The 13798-nt window shown below is 36.7% G+C and overlaps 2 pseudogenes; both read left to right on the plus strand.

The window, feature by feature from the left end:
* The first annotated feature begins 8872 nt into the window (after nucleotides 1–8872).
* On the plus strand, nucleotides 8873–10057 carry LOC149184714 (helicase-like transcription factor CHR28 pseudogene; annotated as a pseudogene).
* Nucleotides 10058–10114: 57 nt separating this feature from the next.
* LOC149184715 (helicase-like transcription factor CHR28 pseudogene) lies at nucleotides 10115–11912 on the plus strand (annotated as a pseudogene).
* Nucleotides 11913–13798: the final 1886 nt, after the last annotated feature.

Below are 13798 nucleotides of genomic sequence, written 5' to 3' on the forward strand. Positions count from 1 at the left end.
AGAAAGTTGCGGGAGTTCTAGACTCATCAAGCATAGCACGAGCCATTTGTTAGACTGTTTTGTTCATTCTTTCCACTACTCCATTTTGCTGAGGAGTTCTAGCTGTGGAGAATTCTCTTCTTATCCCATGTTCTTCACAGAAATCGAAAAATTCATTTGAGGTAAACTCCCCACCTCTGTCGGATCTGAGGCACTTAATTTTGTATCCTGATTCATTTTCAACCAAGGCTTTAAAGGATTTGAATTTTTCGAATGCTTCATCTTTGTGCTTCATAAGTCCTAACCAGACAAACCTGGAGAAATCGTCAATGAATAATATCAAGTATTCTTCTCCTCGAGGTGTCCTTTTCCTGAATGGTCCACATACATCTGTATGTACAAGCTCAAGAGGCATGCTAGCTGATCCTTCCTTCTCTAGAAAGTTAGTTCTGGTTTGCTTTCCAAACTGACATGATTTGCATATGGTGTTGTCTGGAATTTTGATATCTGGAAGACCGCGAACTGCCTAATATTTTCATGCTTTCCTTATTTGTGAAAAGCTTAGATGCCCCAACCTCCGGTGCCATAACCAGTGTTCATCATCCTTGCTTAGATAGCATTGTTGTTGTCCTTCTTCAAATATGTATAGATTATTTGGAGTTCTTTTACCGTTGATCACCGTTTTACCTGTATCAAGATCACGAACAAGACATCCATTTGTTCTAAATATCACCTGGGTTCCTTGATCACACATCTGGCTGACACTTAGAAGATTATGTTTCAATCCATCAACATACAAAACATTTCCAGCTTTGACCTTTTCTTTTAACTGAGCAGTGCCTTTTCCTTTTATAGCTGCAGGAGTATCATTTCCAAAAGAAACTTTCTTTCCCTTTTCAAGAGCAGAATATGATTCAAGTTTTTCTTTATCACCTGTCATATGCTTCGAACATCCACTGTCAATGTACCATAGATTTTTCTGTCCCTCTGCATAAAATGCTATCCCACATCTTTCTGTTTGTGGTTCCTTTATTCTCCATGTTTTGGTGCTTGGGGCTTGTTCCTTTGTCTGCTGAAACCTGCTCCTGCATTCAGAATCTTCATGACCAAAGTTATTGCAAATAGAACATTCAACTTCATTTTCAAGAATTGAAAAGTTGTTATAGGTCCTTTTTGTAATCCCGGTCATACTTCTTTGTTTTTGAGCTTCTCTAGTCATGATCGTTTTATATGCAACACATTGAGCTGCTTTGTGACCAAAGTTATGGCAAGAAAAGCATTGTCCATTGAAGAAATTTCTGCGGATATCAAATCTTCCGGCCAAACGATTGTAATTTCTATTGTCATTCATTCTTGAAGAAAATTGAGAGGATTTTACCTATGGCTGGTTGTAGCTTTTGTTCATCCTTAAGACGGATTGCCCCTGATTTGCCTGATAGTCTTTGTTTGTAATTGGTCCCTGCTTTACCTGGTGATCTCCATTGTGCTTTTGCTCATTCCTTCTTGCTGCATCAATATAACTCTTTGAGGTGGATGCTTGAGAAGTTTCTCCATTATAGCCCAGACCTGTCTTGTTTAGAGGAGAATGTTGTACATTGATGATCTCATCCAGAGTTTCAGATCCTTTGACAAACTTAAGATTAATAGCCTTTGTTTTCTCAATCTCTTTTCTAAGACCAACAATTTCACCTTCTAACTTTTCAAGATATTTTTCTTTTTCATCAATTTGAAGTTGTAGAGTATCAATGATCCTATTCTTTTCTTCTATACATGTCTTGAGTCTAGAAATTTCTTCACAAAAGCTATCCACATCTATAGCATCCATGTAATCATCATCTTCAAATGCCATTAAAAGTTTATAGTCATTACCTTGTTCATATTCATCACTATTTGATAGACCATCACTATCTTCATGAGTGTAGTAGATTTTCTTATTTGCAATCTGTTTCTTGTTCCATCTAGCAGGTTCCTTTCCTTTATCCTTATGAGGACATTTCGCAGCATAGTGACCTACTCTTCCACAAGCAAAGCATTTAAAATGTAACTTACCTCTGAACCTTCCAGTACCCCTTTGAATATTTCTGACAAAATTTGATTCTTCTTCTTCTTCTTCTGGCACGTGACTTGCTTCATAATAGTCTCCTTTGCCTAAAGCCTTGAAAGCAGCTTCTCTTCTGTCTGATGGACCTCCCTTTCTCATTTCATAAGAAGTTAGAATTGCGTGTAGCTGCGACATAGTAAGAATTCGTAGATTTTCTTTTTCTTCTATTGCAGACACTTTAGATTCAAACTTGGGGGACAATGATCTTAGAACTTTTTCAACCACAATAGCTTCTTTTATTTCTTCACCCAAGTTTTTCATGCAATTAACAATCTCGTCTACCCGAAGGAAATAGTTAGCCACACTTTCATCATTATACATTCTGAGATTCTCATACTGAATCCTGAGGGTTTGAAGTTTAGCACGCTTTACCTGTTCATCTCCTTCGTAGCTCAAGACAATCTTGTCCCATATTTCTTTTGTGGATTTATATTGCATAACCTTCACGAATTATGTTTGAGATAAGCATCCCAGCAGAGTATTGACTGCTTTAGCATTTGTTTCATATTTCTTCTTCTCGGCCGAATCTGTAGGAGTAGCTGAAGGAAAAGTGTAGCCTGTATCTATGATATCCCAAACTTCTGTACCAAGAGATTGAAGATAGGCAGTAACTCTTACCTTCCAATAATTAAAGTTTGTCCCATCAAAGATTGGTGGCCTGATTGATGCGTCCCTCTCGTAGTTGCTCATGATGAATGATCTTCCTTCAAGCGATTGAGCTTCTCTGAAGGACCTGCTCTGATACCAATTGTTGGAAATAATACTGAGAGGGGGGGTGAATCAGTATTATCAAGTTCTTTTAATAAATCTTCCTTATTTATACTTTGAATTATTTTTTCATGTCAGTACCATAAAATAATGAGCATGAACAAAGAAAACAGATAGTCACACCAAAGAACACCAGATGTAAGGTGGAAACCCAATGTGGGTGAAAACCACCTGCTGCAATATGTCTCTATCTTCTTTCAATTAGAAACTCCTTTTACAATGGTTTTGTACTGGTGCAGTCCTTTACCAGTACGCAGGCTGAAACCTGCAGAGAGCTACAACTCTCTCTCATTTTCAAGTCTCTCCTGGAAGGGAGCTACAACCCCCTACTTCTTTTCTTTCAAGGATCACTTTTCATAAATTTTCAAACTGGATCCATAAACATCAAGAGATCATTGAGTACAAGTAAATCACCCAGTCAACTGCAGTAACCAGATCAACAATAACAGTAAACCCAGAACACCTTATCAACAGAAAAATTCAGCCAACAAAAGGTCTTAAGACAGATACGCAGTTTTTCTTTCTCTGGCCTGTGTGTGTACGCACTTCACCTTCTGCTCCCCTGCGTATACCCGCAGAGACCCTTCTGCCGCACCGCGTACCCACGCACTGTTTCTTCAATCGCGCTACGTACTGTTACTGTAGGTATGCACCCACATATGCTATCGCGCTGCATACTGCTGCAGTACCCACGCATTCACAGATGCTATCACGCCACGTACTGCTGTTGTACCCACATACCAACAGATGGTATCGCTGCATACCCACGCAGCTGAACCTCTGTCACGCTGCGTACCCACGCACTGCGCCTTCTTCTGCTCTGCATACCCGCGCACTTCTCCTTCTTCTGCTCTGCGTACCCACGCACTTGCACCGTTAATCACCTGCGTACCTCTGATTAGTGTGCCACAGATAGTCAGATGCTCAGATCTGTTCATGCGCTCAACAGATCACCCTTCACAGATTCGCTTTCAACTTCACTTTTATATAGATCAAGCTTTTAAAACAATAACCCAATATTTCAGATCTTAAGATATTCAATTTGCAAAGATGCTTAGCCAAGTGATATCCTTTGCTTTATATGGGCAAGCTCTTCCTAAAAACATGGATCAATACCATAGATAACCAATACAAGGGGCCCAAAAACATGGGGCTCAATAATAATAATAATAATATAAAACAATACCACGGGCCAAAACCATAGAATCAAGAACGGCAAGCTAAATACCACGTGCCAAACATAAGAAACCCCACGTGAGCGCGCTTCTCTGCCTTGAAGTAAGTGAATTGGGGGTACGCACCTTCTGAACAGGTGACCTGCGTGTGTGGCCGCAGTCCCTTCACGGTGTACTTGCGTGTACGCACCTTTTGAACTATTCTCCTGCGTACCTCTTAATTTTCAACATTTTGAGACCGTGATCAGAGCATTGCCACTTGAGGGTGTTACCATCAAGTACAACATCTGTAACATAGAGCCATACCGGAATCATAATACCTGTGTAAATACTGAAGGAGATTTTTCATCCTTGGCCTATTATGGACAAACACCTCTCTCACATTTTTCAAATTCATCTTTGTTTGGTCAGAAACATAGTTCAAATAAAAAATGGTCCTATGTGTGGCAAATGATTTGTCCCTTGGAATGAATCCTTGAAAAATGATGGAGACATGATGTTTATGAGTTGGAATGGCCTCATACTTTCTGAAATGACCTCCCTTATGGCTCCTCTGCATGAAATGTAGTGGAATGTTATTGAACCATGAAAAACCTAATGACCTAATGGAGCCTTGAAAAACCCTAAAATACCTAATGAGACCTTGAAGGACTGAATTTCAAGATGACATGATTGATGTGATGGAATGATGTCATTAACTTTATGGACAATGGATACTCAACAAGGATGAAATGAGCCAGCAAGGGTTAAATTTCTAAAAGGAGTAGAGGAATCCCTAATTCAACCTTCAGTGACCAAATTTTTGCATGATGACCTAGTGGAATGACAAAAATTTCAAAATGGGACCCTAATATGATATGAAAAGATAAATTTTTATCACTGATGGGAGCATGTAAATACTGACACTAACAGGACTGATTAGATTCTTGTATCTGAAATTCTAAATATATTCATATCAGAGAGCTTGAATCCAAATTTGTGATGGATCAGTTTTGGCATTAGACTGGATTTGCCCAACAAACATGGGTAACAATATTGTCACATATTTCCACTATGAATTCATTGAATTCTAAGAGGAATCATAAAAAGCCTAGTTTTATTGATGATGATCTTCCTCTGGTAAATACAAAATTAAGTGCAAACAATGTCAAGGAGCCTATTTCAGGGACAAACTTTCCAGGTTTTAGTTGCAAGGGAGTAGGAAGACCTCACTCATACAAACAATAGTGACAAAGATGTCGAAATCACCCTTAACCAATTTGGACACTCTTCTAAACTAGATAGTGCGAATGTTGATGCTCGTAGAAAACTTCCTACCTAGGATAAACCATCAAATAAAAACTCTGTAAAGAAAGGTTTGTGGAAGATACCACAAAAAATATAACCTTTCATATTGGTATTCTCGAAAAATGTGCATCAATGACAATGAAAGAAGATTAGTTGGTTTGAAATTACAGGGGTCATCTAGAACTGCATTGGGAGGAAAAGTTACATAAATGAAATAGAATACAGGGAATTCTTACCAGCATTTAAAATTTAGTGTTGAGAGGAAACCACATGTCAAGGAGGACCGAATGGGTCAAAGTTTTGAATAGAAGATACAAGCTAGGGAGGAATGGATGTGTGAAAGTATTGAACACAATCGACAAATCAAGGAGTGGAACAATGGGAGTTTTAAATAGAAACCACAAATCAAGGAGTGGAGCGGTGGGAGCTTTCCTTTTACCTGGAAACTTGGTTCACTAAATCTTGATGAGGAAGTGATTGAGAAACCTAACTTGAATGGTATTACAAACTGGAATGGTGATTCAAATACATAATACGAGCTTGATTACAACAATACAAGAAGGCACTTTCTTTCTACTATAGGTTGTGCAAGATCCTTAATGCAATTGGTCTACATGTGCCATCTTGGCCAAAGGATGATGAAGGAATGACATTCAAAGCAATGTTGCAGTACCAAGATATGCCAATAGTGGAAGCTACCCCTAATGATGATGTTTTATTAGTACCTTTGCTAAAGAACCAGAGGATTGCATTGGATTGGATGGTTCTACAAGAGACAACCAACGTGTAGTGTGTTGGTGGTATTCTTGCATATTGTTGGGTGCATATAAGGTGTCTTTTAGAACTCATAATTGCCTCACATTAATTATCAACTTGGGTAATTCTTTTTGTTTCAAGAGTGTACACAATATGTGCAAGTGATGGAAATCGTTATATCTATAGGTAGTAATACTTTAAGATAATTTATTAAATTTAATACAAGAGTAAATGGATCAAACCATAAATCTCAAGCTTGTAACTTCAAGGGAATTAGCCTATCCAAGCATCAAAACTCAATCTTAATCGAAACCAAAACTCAATCTTAATCAAGAGATTCTAATTTCAATTACATCAACCGAGTGCGCTGTAGCAATAACAGAGCTCTTTTAGCTGAATCTAAACTACTTCATAGAAGTAAAGCACATGATCTAATCAATGACACTCTGTCTTTTAACTAACAAGAAATTATTCTTATCTGATTATTAATTCAATCCATGACATAAATAAATGGAATCAATTGACAGAATTAAGAATTAATGAAACGAATATACGAACTCCACACTGATGAAAGTAAATCAATTGTAAAGCTATAAAACAGAATAATCAAACTTGCAGTAAAAGAAAAGTAAAAGTATAACACAAGGAACAATAGTGAAATACACTAGTGATTGGGCCCAAGCCGCTAGTGATTACTGCTTAACTACTTTAGAATATCGCAAATGAACAACAACACAAATTATGTATTATTCATCAAATTCAAATGTCATTACAACACAACGTGTCCTTCAAAATCATGCCCTATATATTAAAATTACAATTGAAGTAAAAAGGCGAGAAGTTCCATCCTTTTCTTCATTCATTTTTCCCCTCTTATAGTCAAAGAGAAAAAAAGATAAATGTGATTCCTCAAGATCAGGAGATCCTAAGGAATTCACAACCAAATGCTATTATCAAATAGTCTTCTATCTTGTGGTGATCCTCTTGATTCGTTCCTCTAGCCGACAGAACAGGACGCGCCCTTTTCCCCTATTTAGCCTTTGCTGTTCAATCTTTTGAACAACAACTTTTCCATTTGCTAATTTCTGCATAAAAAGCAACGATAGTTAGTTTTGAGAGTTAAATCGTATCAAAAGAAGTTTCATTCGCTTATTATCTAAATTCTATCAAAACCTTATTACATCATGGCACAAATGCATAAAAAGGAGGAAACCGACAGTGTAATCAAGAGTAAACTTTTACCTACTGCACGACCCAACATACTCCCCTGCTTACCTTGTTTCATGTCCTCATGAAAATAAGTTGTTCCTATGTAATGTAGTTAAAGAGTAAGTTGGAAAGACTTTTTCTATATCAGACCTAAAACTGTGATGTTGTATTAAAATTGCAAAGGATGTCTCTTCATGACCTTCAGGCAACTCATAATCAGAACGATATCCTTCAGGAGGGTACGAAATAATAGGACTCCTAAATCGACATCCTAACCAATATGGTCCTTCCCTCAAGATAATATTGATGTATGTGACCAAACGGCCCTCAGTAGATTTGAAATTCCTGTAGTTAAATGGTTCTTTGTTCTTGACACTATTAGTTGAGACTGTCCAGCTTTGTTTGGATGCAATCAAGGACTTTTCCTGAATGGAGAGGAAATATACCCTTCCTATTTGCACAATTTCTTTATGTATAGGCCCTAGAATCTTAATCATGCCCTCCTGTGTCATGAGCCTTTTGAGTTTAATAAATAGTTGCAAGGGGTGAGTAGGCTCACTCCTTACCCACAAATCTAATTCATGTTCTTTTCTTTGGAAAGAGCTATAAGCCTTAGACCACTTAAGTTGATTAGATAAGAAAGAAATAAAGGCCTGAAACTGAATGTCCCCAATAAAAGGGCTATGACTCTTATCCACCTCCCATTCTAATACAAAATTATGCAAATAAAATTCACAGAGAAGACGTTGGACTTTTACCCCATGCTCTTTATAGCAACTTATAAATTCTTCAGTTGTCTTTAATTCCACTGGCTTGTCGACCTTTACAAATTTAATCTTCCACAATAAGTATCTTTCTAATAAAAACATGGCATAGTTTGTAGTAGAAGACCTGCAAGATAAGACATCTGAATATAATGAGAAAATGGTGTTGATCTGACCCATGACCTTGTCTAGCTTGGTTTTTACCTTCTTCAGCCTTTCTTCCTCTTGCCTAAACTTAGCAAAAGTTTCATCCTCAGTTATTGTCAATTCTTTGAATTTCTTCTGCAACACCTGATAATTCTGTAGAGGAACTGTCTCCTTCCTACCTTGCTTTAAAGAAAGTTGGGCTTGTACGATATCCTCTTGTAACTTTAAAAGAATAGGATCACTGCTTGATGGGGTGTCCTTGAATTTTTCTTTTGTCTGGGTGCCTTTGCTATGAGAGGGTATACCTTCGGTCTGAGTTATTTTATTATGGGAGGAAACACCCTCCGTCTGAGTTCTTTTATTATGGGAGGATAGACCCTTTGTCTGAACAACTATATCCATTAAGTCTTCATGAAAGTTTGTTTGGGTGGCTCCTGTCTAAGTAGAAATAGGTTCGGTTTGGGTTCCTATTGCCTTTCCCTCACATATTTTTGTTTGTGTGGCCACAGTGACTACCTCGAGAGTAGTGCTCTGGGCTTCCCTATTTGCAGTTTCTTTTAAATTCCACTGTAGCCTTTTAATTGTCTTCTGAAGCTTTTGGTATTTCTTTCTCAACTTCTTTAATTTTGTTTCAGCTACTTGCTTCTTCTAAGGAATGCATTAAGGGGAAAGAAAATAGATTTCCTATGAAGAAAGGCCAACCATCTATCAATATTTTGGTTGTGTGTCCAACAAGTTTTCTTAAGAAATGGACACAGGAAATCTGTGAAAAGGTTACCACAAAAGCCAATCTGTCTATATTGGTCTATCATGGAAGAAACATGACAAAGGACACTTATGAGCTGGAAAATCATGATGTTGTTCCGAATACTTATTCCATCATAAGTATGGAAGTTCCATAACAGGATCTTGGATATGATTATGAAGAAGTTGAAAGAAACCATCGTGATTCTGGTCTAATTCACTCATTTATTCTTAAAAATAAAAAGCAAATGTCAGAGATTGTTAAGAAGACAAAGAGTCTAGGAAGAAAATGTCTCCTCAAGTGAACTTGTTCCTCACCCACTTGCAAGAGTGGGTTAGTTTAGGGTGGTTCTAGATGAAGCTCAAAGTATTAAGAATCATAGGACACAAGTTGCTAGAGCATGTTGGGGTTTACGAGCTAAACGAAGGTGGTTTCTCTCTAGGACACCAATCCATAATTCTATTGATGATATTTTCATCTACTTTAGATTTATAAAATATGATCCATGTTGTTTCTAAGCCTTTCACTTCCAAAATAAAGATGCTAATTTTCAAAAATCCAATTTCAGGAGACTAGAAGCTCCAAGCTGACCCGAGGACAGTAATCCTTCTATACACAAAAGGTACTACCATTGATGGCAAGCCTATTATTACATCACCTCATAAAATAGTCACCTTGCATAAGGTTGAATTCTCTACAGAAGAACATGATTTTTACCATTTTCTTGAAGCTCATTTACAAGCTTAATTCAAGGTCTACGCTGCTGCAGGAACTATGAAATTTTTTTATTGTGAATATATTATTGATTTTTTTACATCTTTGTAAAGCATGTGATCATCCTCTTCTTGTTAAATGGTTCTTATTCATTTCTACTTGGAGATCTTCTGCAAAAGAAACAAGGATGCTGCCCAGGGAAAAACAAATTGATTTGAAAAATTGTTTGGAAGGTTCATTAGCTCTTTGTGGCCTCTACAATGGTGCCCCTGAAGAAGTCATTGTCACCATCTACAGTCATATATTTTACAATCAGTTCATATTATATCATCTTATTAAGTCATACGATGGAATTTTCCCTAATCAAGGTTGCAAAAGGCATCTGAAGGGTGATTCTGTGTTTTCTGTGTGAAATATCATGCCAACCACTCAATTTATTGAGTTGTAGGATATGGAGATGAGGGCACCGATGGGGATGAGCTACATGCTACCCATGAAGGTAACTTCAAGCCTGAGGAATGATGCATATGATCGAAAGGACAGGCCCATATCCTAACAATATTTGTTATTCATTTTGAAGGAATAAACATGTCGCTTAGTAGAGGTGGTTATGCCGAAATAGTTATAAACCATTGCACTTTAATGACATTGTCAATGATGAGACCTCTTCAAGTTTAGAAATTTGATAATCCAGAGTTTCATTCTTTAAAGATAAAATATGCGATGGAGACTCTCCAATACCTTCCAAATTTAACTACAGTGATCACAATGGCTTCTTCAGGTGCATCATTAGATCACCTTACATGATCATACGATAGAATTTTCCCTAATCAAGGTTGCAAAAGGCATCTAAAGGATGATTATGTGTTTTTTGTGTGAAATATCATGCCAACCACTCAATTTATTGAGCTATATGATATGGAGATGAGTGCACCAATAGGGATGAGCCACATGCTACCCACAGAGGTAACTTCAGGCCCGAGGAATCTTGTGTATGATGGAAGGGACAGACCCCTATCCTAACAAGATTTGTTATTCGTTTTGAAGGAATAAACATGTCCCTTAGTAGAGGTGATTATGCCAGAATAGTCATAAAACATTTCACTTTGATGATATTGTGAATGACGAGACCTCTGCAAGTTTAGAAATTCGATAATCCAGAGTTTCATTCTTCAAAGATCAAAGCTGTGATGGAAACTCTCCAATCCCTCCCAAAGTTATGTATAGTGGTGACAACAAATTCTTTAGGGGCATCATTAGATCACCTTACTTAGTCATACGATAACATTTTCCCTAATCAAGGTTGCAAAAGGCATCTGAAGGATGATTATGTGTTTTCTATATTAAAGATCATACCAGCCGCTCTATTTATTGAGATGTAGGATATGGAGATGAGTGCACCGACAGGGATGAGCTGCATGCTACCCATGTAGGTAACTTCAGGCCCGAGGAATGTTGCATATTATTGAAGGGACCGACCCATATCCTTACAATATTTGTTACTCGTTTTGAATGAATAAAAATGTCGCTTAGTAGAGGTAGTTACGCCAAAATAGTCATAAAACATTGCACTTTGATGATATTATGAATGATGAGACCTTTGCAAGTTTAGAAATTTGATAATCCAGAGTTTCATTCTTCAAAGATCAAAGCTGAGACGAAAACTCTCCAATCCCTCCCAAAGTTACTTACAAAGTGCCTCTAGCAACAATTATGTCAATAATATCAATAGAGATTCAGCTGAAATTCTCGATAGTGGTAATAGTGATCAACATGCATAGCCAAGTCTAAAGAAGGAGATTAAATCCATAGTTTTCTCCCAGTGGTTGAGTATGATGGATTTTCTTGAGGTTCCACTAAAAGAATCATGCATATAATATAGAAGGTTGGATGGAACTATGTCTATAATAGCACATGATAAAGTTGTGAATGATTTCGAGATGCTCCCTGAGGTAACTATTATGATAATGTCCCTAAAAGCTACAAATATTGGTCTCAACATGGTTGCTGCATTTTCTATTCTTCTGCTTAATCTTTGGTGGAATCCAACAACTGAACACCAAGCTATTGATAGAGCACATTGAATTAAACAAATGTATCCTGTAATGGTTTCCTGATTTGCAATCAAAGATACCATGGAAGATTGTATTTTAGTACTCCAGGAACATAAGCGAGAAATGGTTGCATCAACATTTCGGGAGGATGAAGCTAGTGTTCGTCAAACACACCTTTCACAAGAGGACTTGAGATATATATTTATGGTTTGAGGAAATTGGTCTTAGTGATTGAAGAGCTACAGAAAAAGAAGCAAAGTTATTATATTGGTTGAGATAATTTTTGGGATTCATGGGAGCAAGTTGTATTGAAAGTGGATTATTGAGCTCTGGAAAAAGTTCCATTACGTTGCTCCTCTGGTGGTGCTTAGTACAAGACTTATTCTTATGATAACAATTTTTTCCTCGTCCATTAGATGGCTTCCCACAAAAGAACTTGGAAATGTTATCATGGACTATGAAAATATCTTACAATGGCCTTCAACTATCAGAATTGTTGTTTCTGTAGAAGCTCGGTGGGCCTTGCATTTTGTGAGAAAGAATGTGCAGGTCACATAGTATTTTATTTTTTCACTCAATTTTTATTTATGAATCATGCATTTTTTAAAGTAAATTCTTCTTATTTTCATAATTTAAGGTCTTTCAATGATCGAAAAATAGAGAATAAATAAATAGAACAAGATCTTACTGATGGTGACATCACCTTCAGGCTCTTTAGCATCTTTTCTATTCACTTGCGATCAAGTGAGGTGCCAAGGATTCTGGTAACTGCCCTAGTGGTCGCAATGTTGGACTTCTAAGCATCTACACCTCTCATTTTGGTTTTCTTCTCCTGCTCATTTATTATGATAAATGGCCTCCTGAACTCATCAAATTCCAACTCCATCCCTGTGAATAATAACAAAATGTAACATAAACATTAAAGCATAAACATAAAAGCATTAAAGTGTAAACATAAAGCGTGGATGCAAAAAAACATTGGATTTTGAACCAACGATCTGAGGTGCATGTACTTCTCTCTGTGTGGAAGACTGAAAGGGTGGAAATGCACTAAAGTAAAAAGTAGAGCATACCTTCAGCACCGTAAATGTAATGAAGATCTGATGGTGGGGTTTGATATCGGGTCTATTGCTGGTAAAACCATAATTCAAAACTCTCTTCAATCGCGTTTTGGCTCCCGCTCAATATCATTTTGGCTCCGCCCTCTGAAAAACCAATAGATGCTAACTTCAACAAATGTTGGGGTTAAGAGGGATTTTGTAAATAAAAATCAAGAATTAGTGTTTTCGAAAAGATAAAATTTTCCTACTCAAAAGTAATGAATACACTATTTTATAAGTAATGAATACACTATTTTATTTTATCTTCATTTAAGTATATTTGAGAAAAACTTGTTGTTTTTGAAATAAGTTCATGTATATTTAGCTTATTTATCATAATAATAATAATCTAATTTTAAGATTACCTATTTTATGTAATTATTTTGTTGCTAAAATTAATGGAGGTAAACATATTGTACTTTTGAAATTTGAATGTGATACCTATTTAGAAGGAAACAAATTCTTTTAACTCGGGTTTTATTGAAAACATTTAAATGTAGAAAGGAAACATATGCTCTTGACTTGGTTGTATTGAAAACATTTAAGTGTTATTGCATACTAGGTAGGTGGAAAAAAAAGAGAGTATATGGTAAGTGGATTTAATAGTTAAAAAGAAGTGTTAGTTTATTAAAAGTCATATGAAAAATCTGGAAGGATTAGGGTATGTACCCTTGAAATTAATATACTAAAATTGTTGTGTGAATGAGGTTGTAAAACCCTATGTTTTTATCTTGAGCAAATGGAGTCCTCTCCTAGTCACTCACATTGATTATGTTGTCATGGTAAAACTTGGCACTTTGCCTTAAGTTGTGAACATTTCATTTTAATTAGTCTAATAATGTGGTTTCGGAGAGGAATTAAAATATGGAACAAGCACACACATTTGGGATGCTAATGTTATGTTTTGCATGAGGTATGAGTGCATGTCTAAAAGGTTTCTAACAAGGGTTGAAGAGGTGAATAATTAGAGAGGTTGGGGGCCTCTAGTTTGAGTTCGAG

This window comes from Pinus tabuliformis, chromosome 3_2, assembly GCF_031772625.1.
Source record: "Pinus tabuliformis cultivar Carrire ecotype Pingquan chromosome 3_2, CPIR1, whole genome shotgun sequence".
Classification (NCBI taxonomy): domain Eukaryota; kingdom Viridiplantae; phylum Streptophyta; class Pinopsida; order Pinales; family Pinaceae; genus Pinus; species Pinus tabuliformis.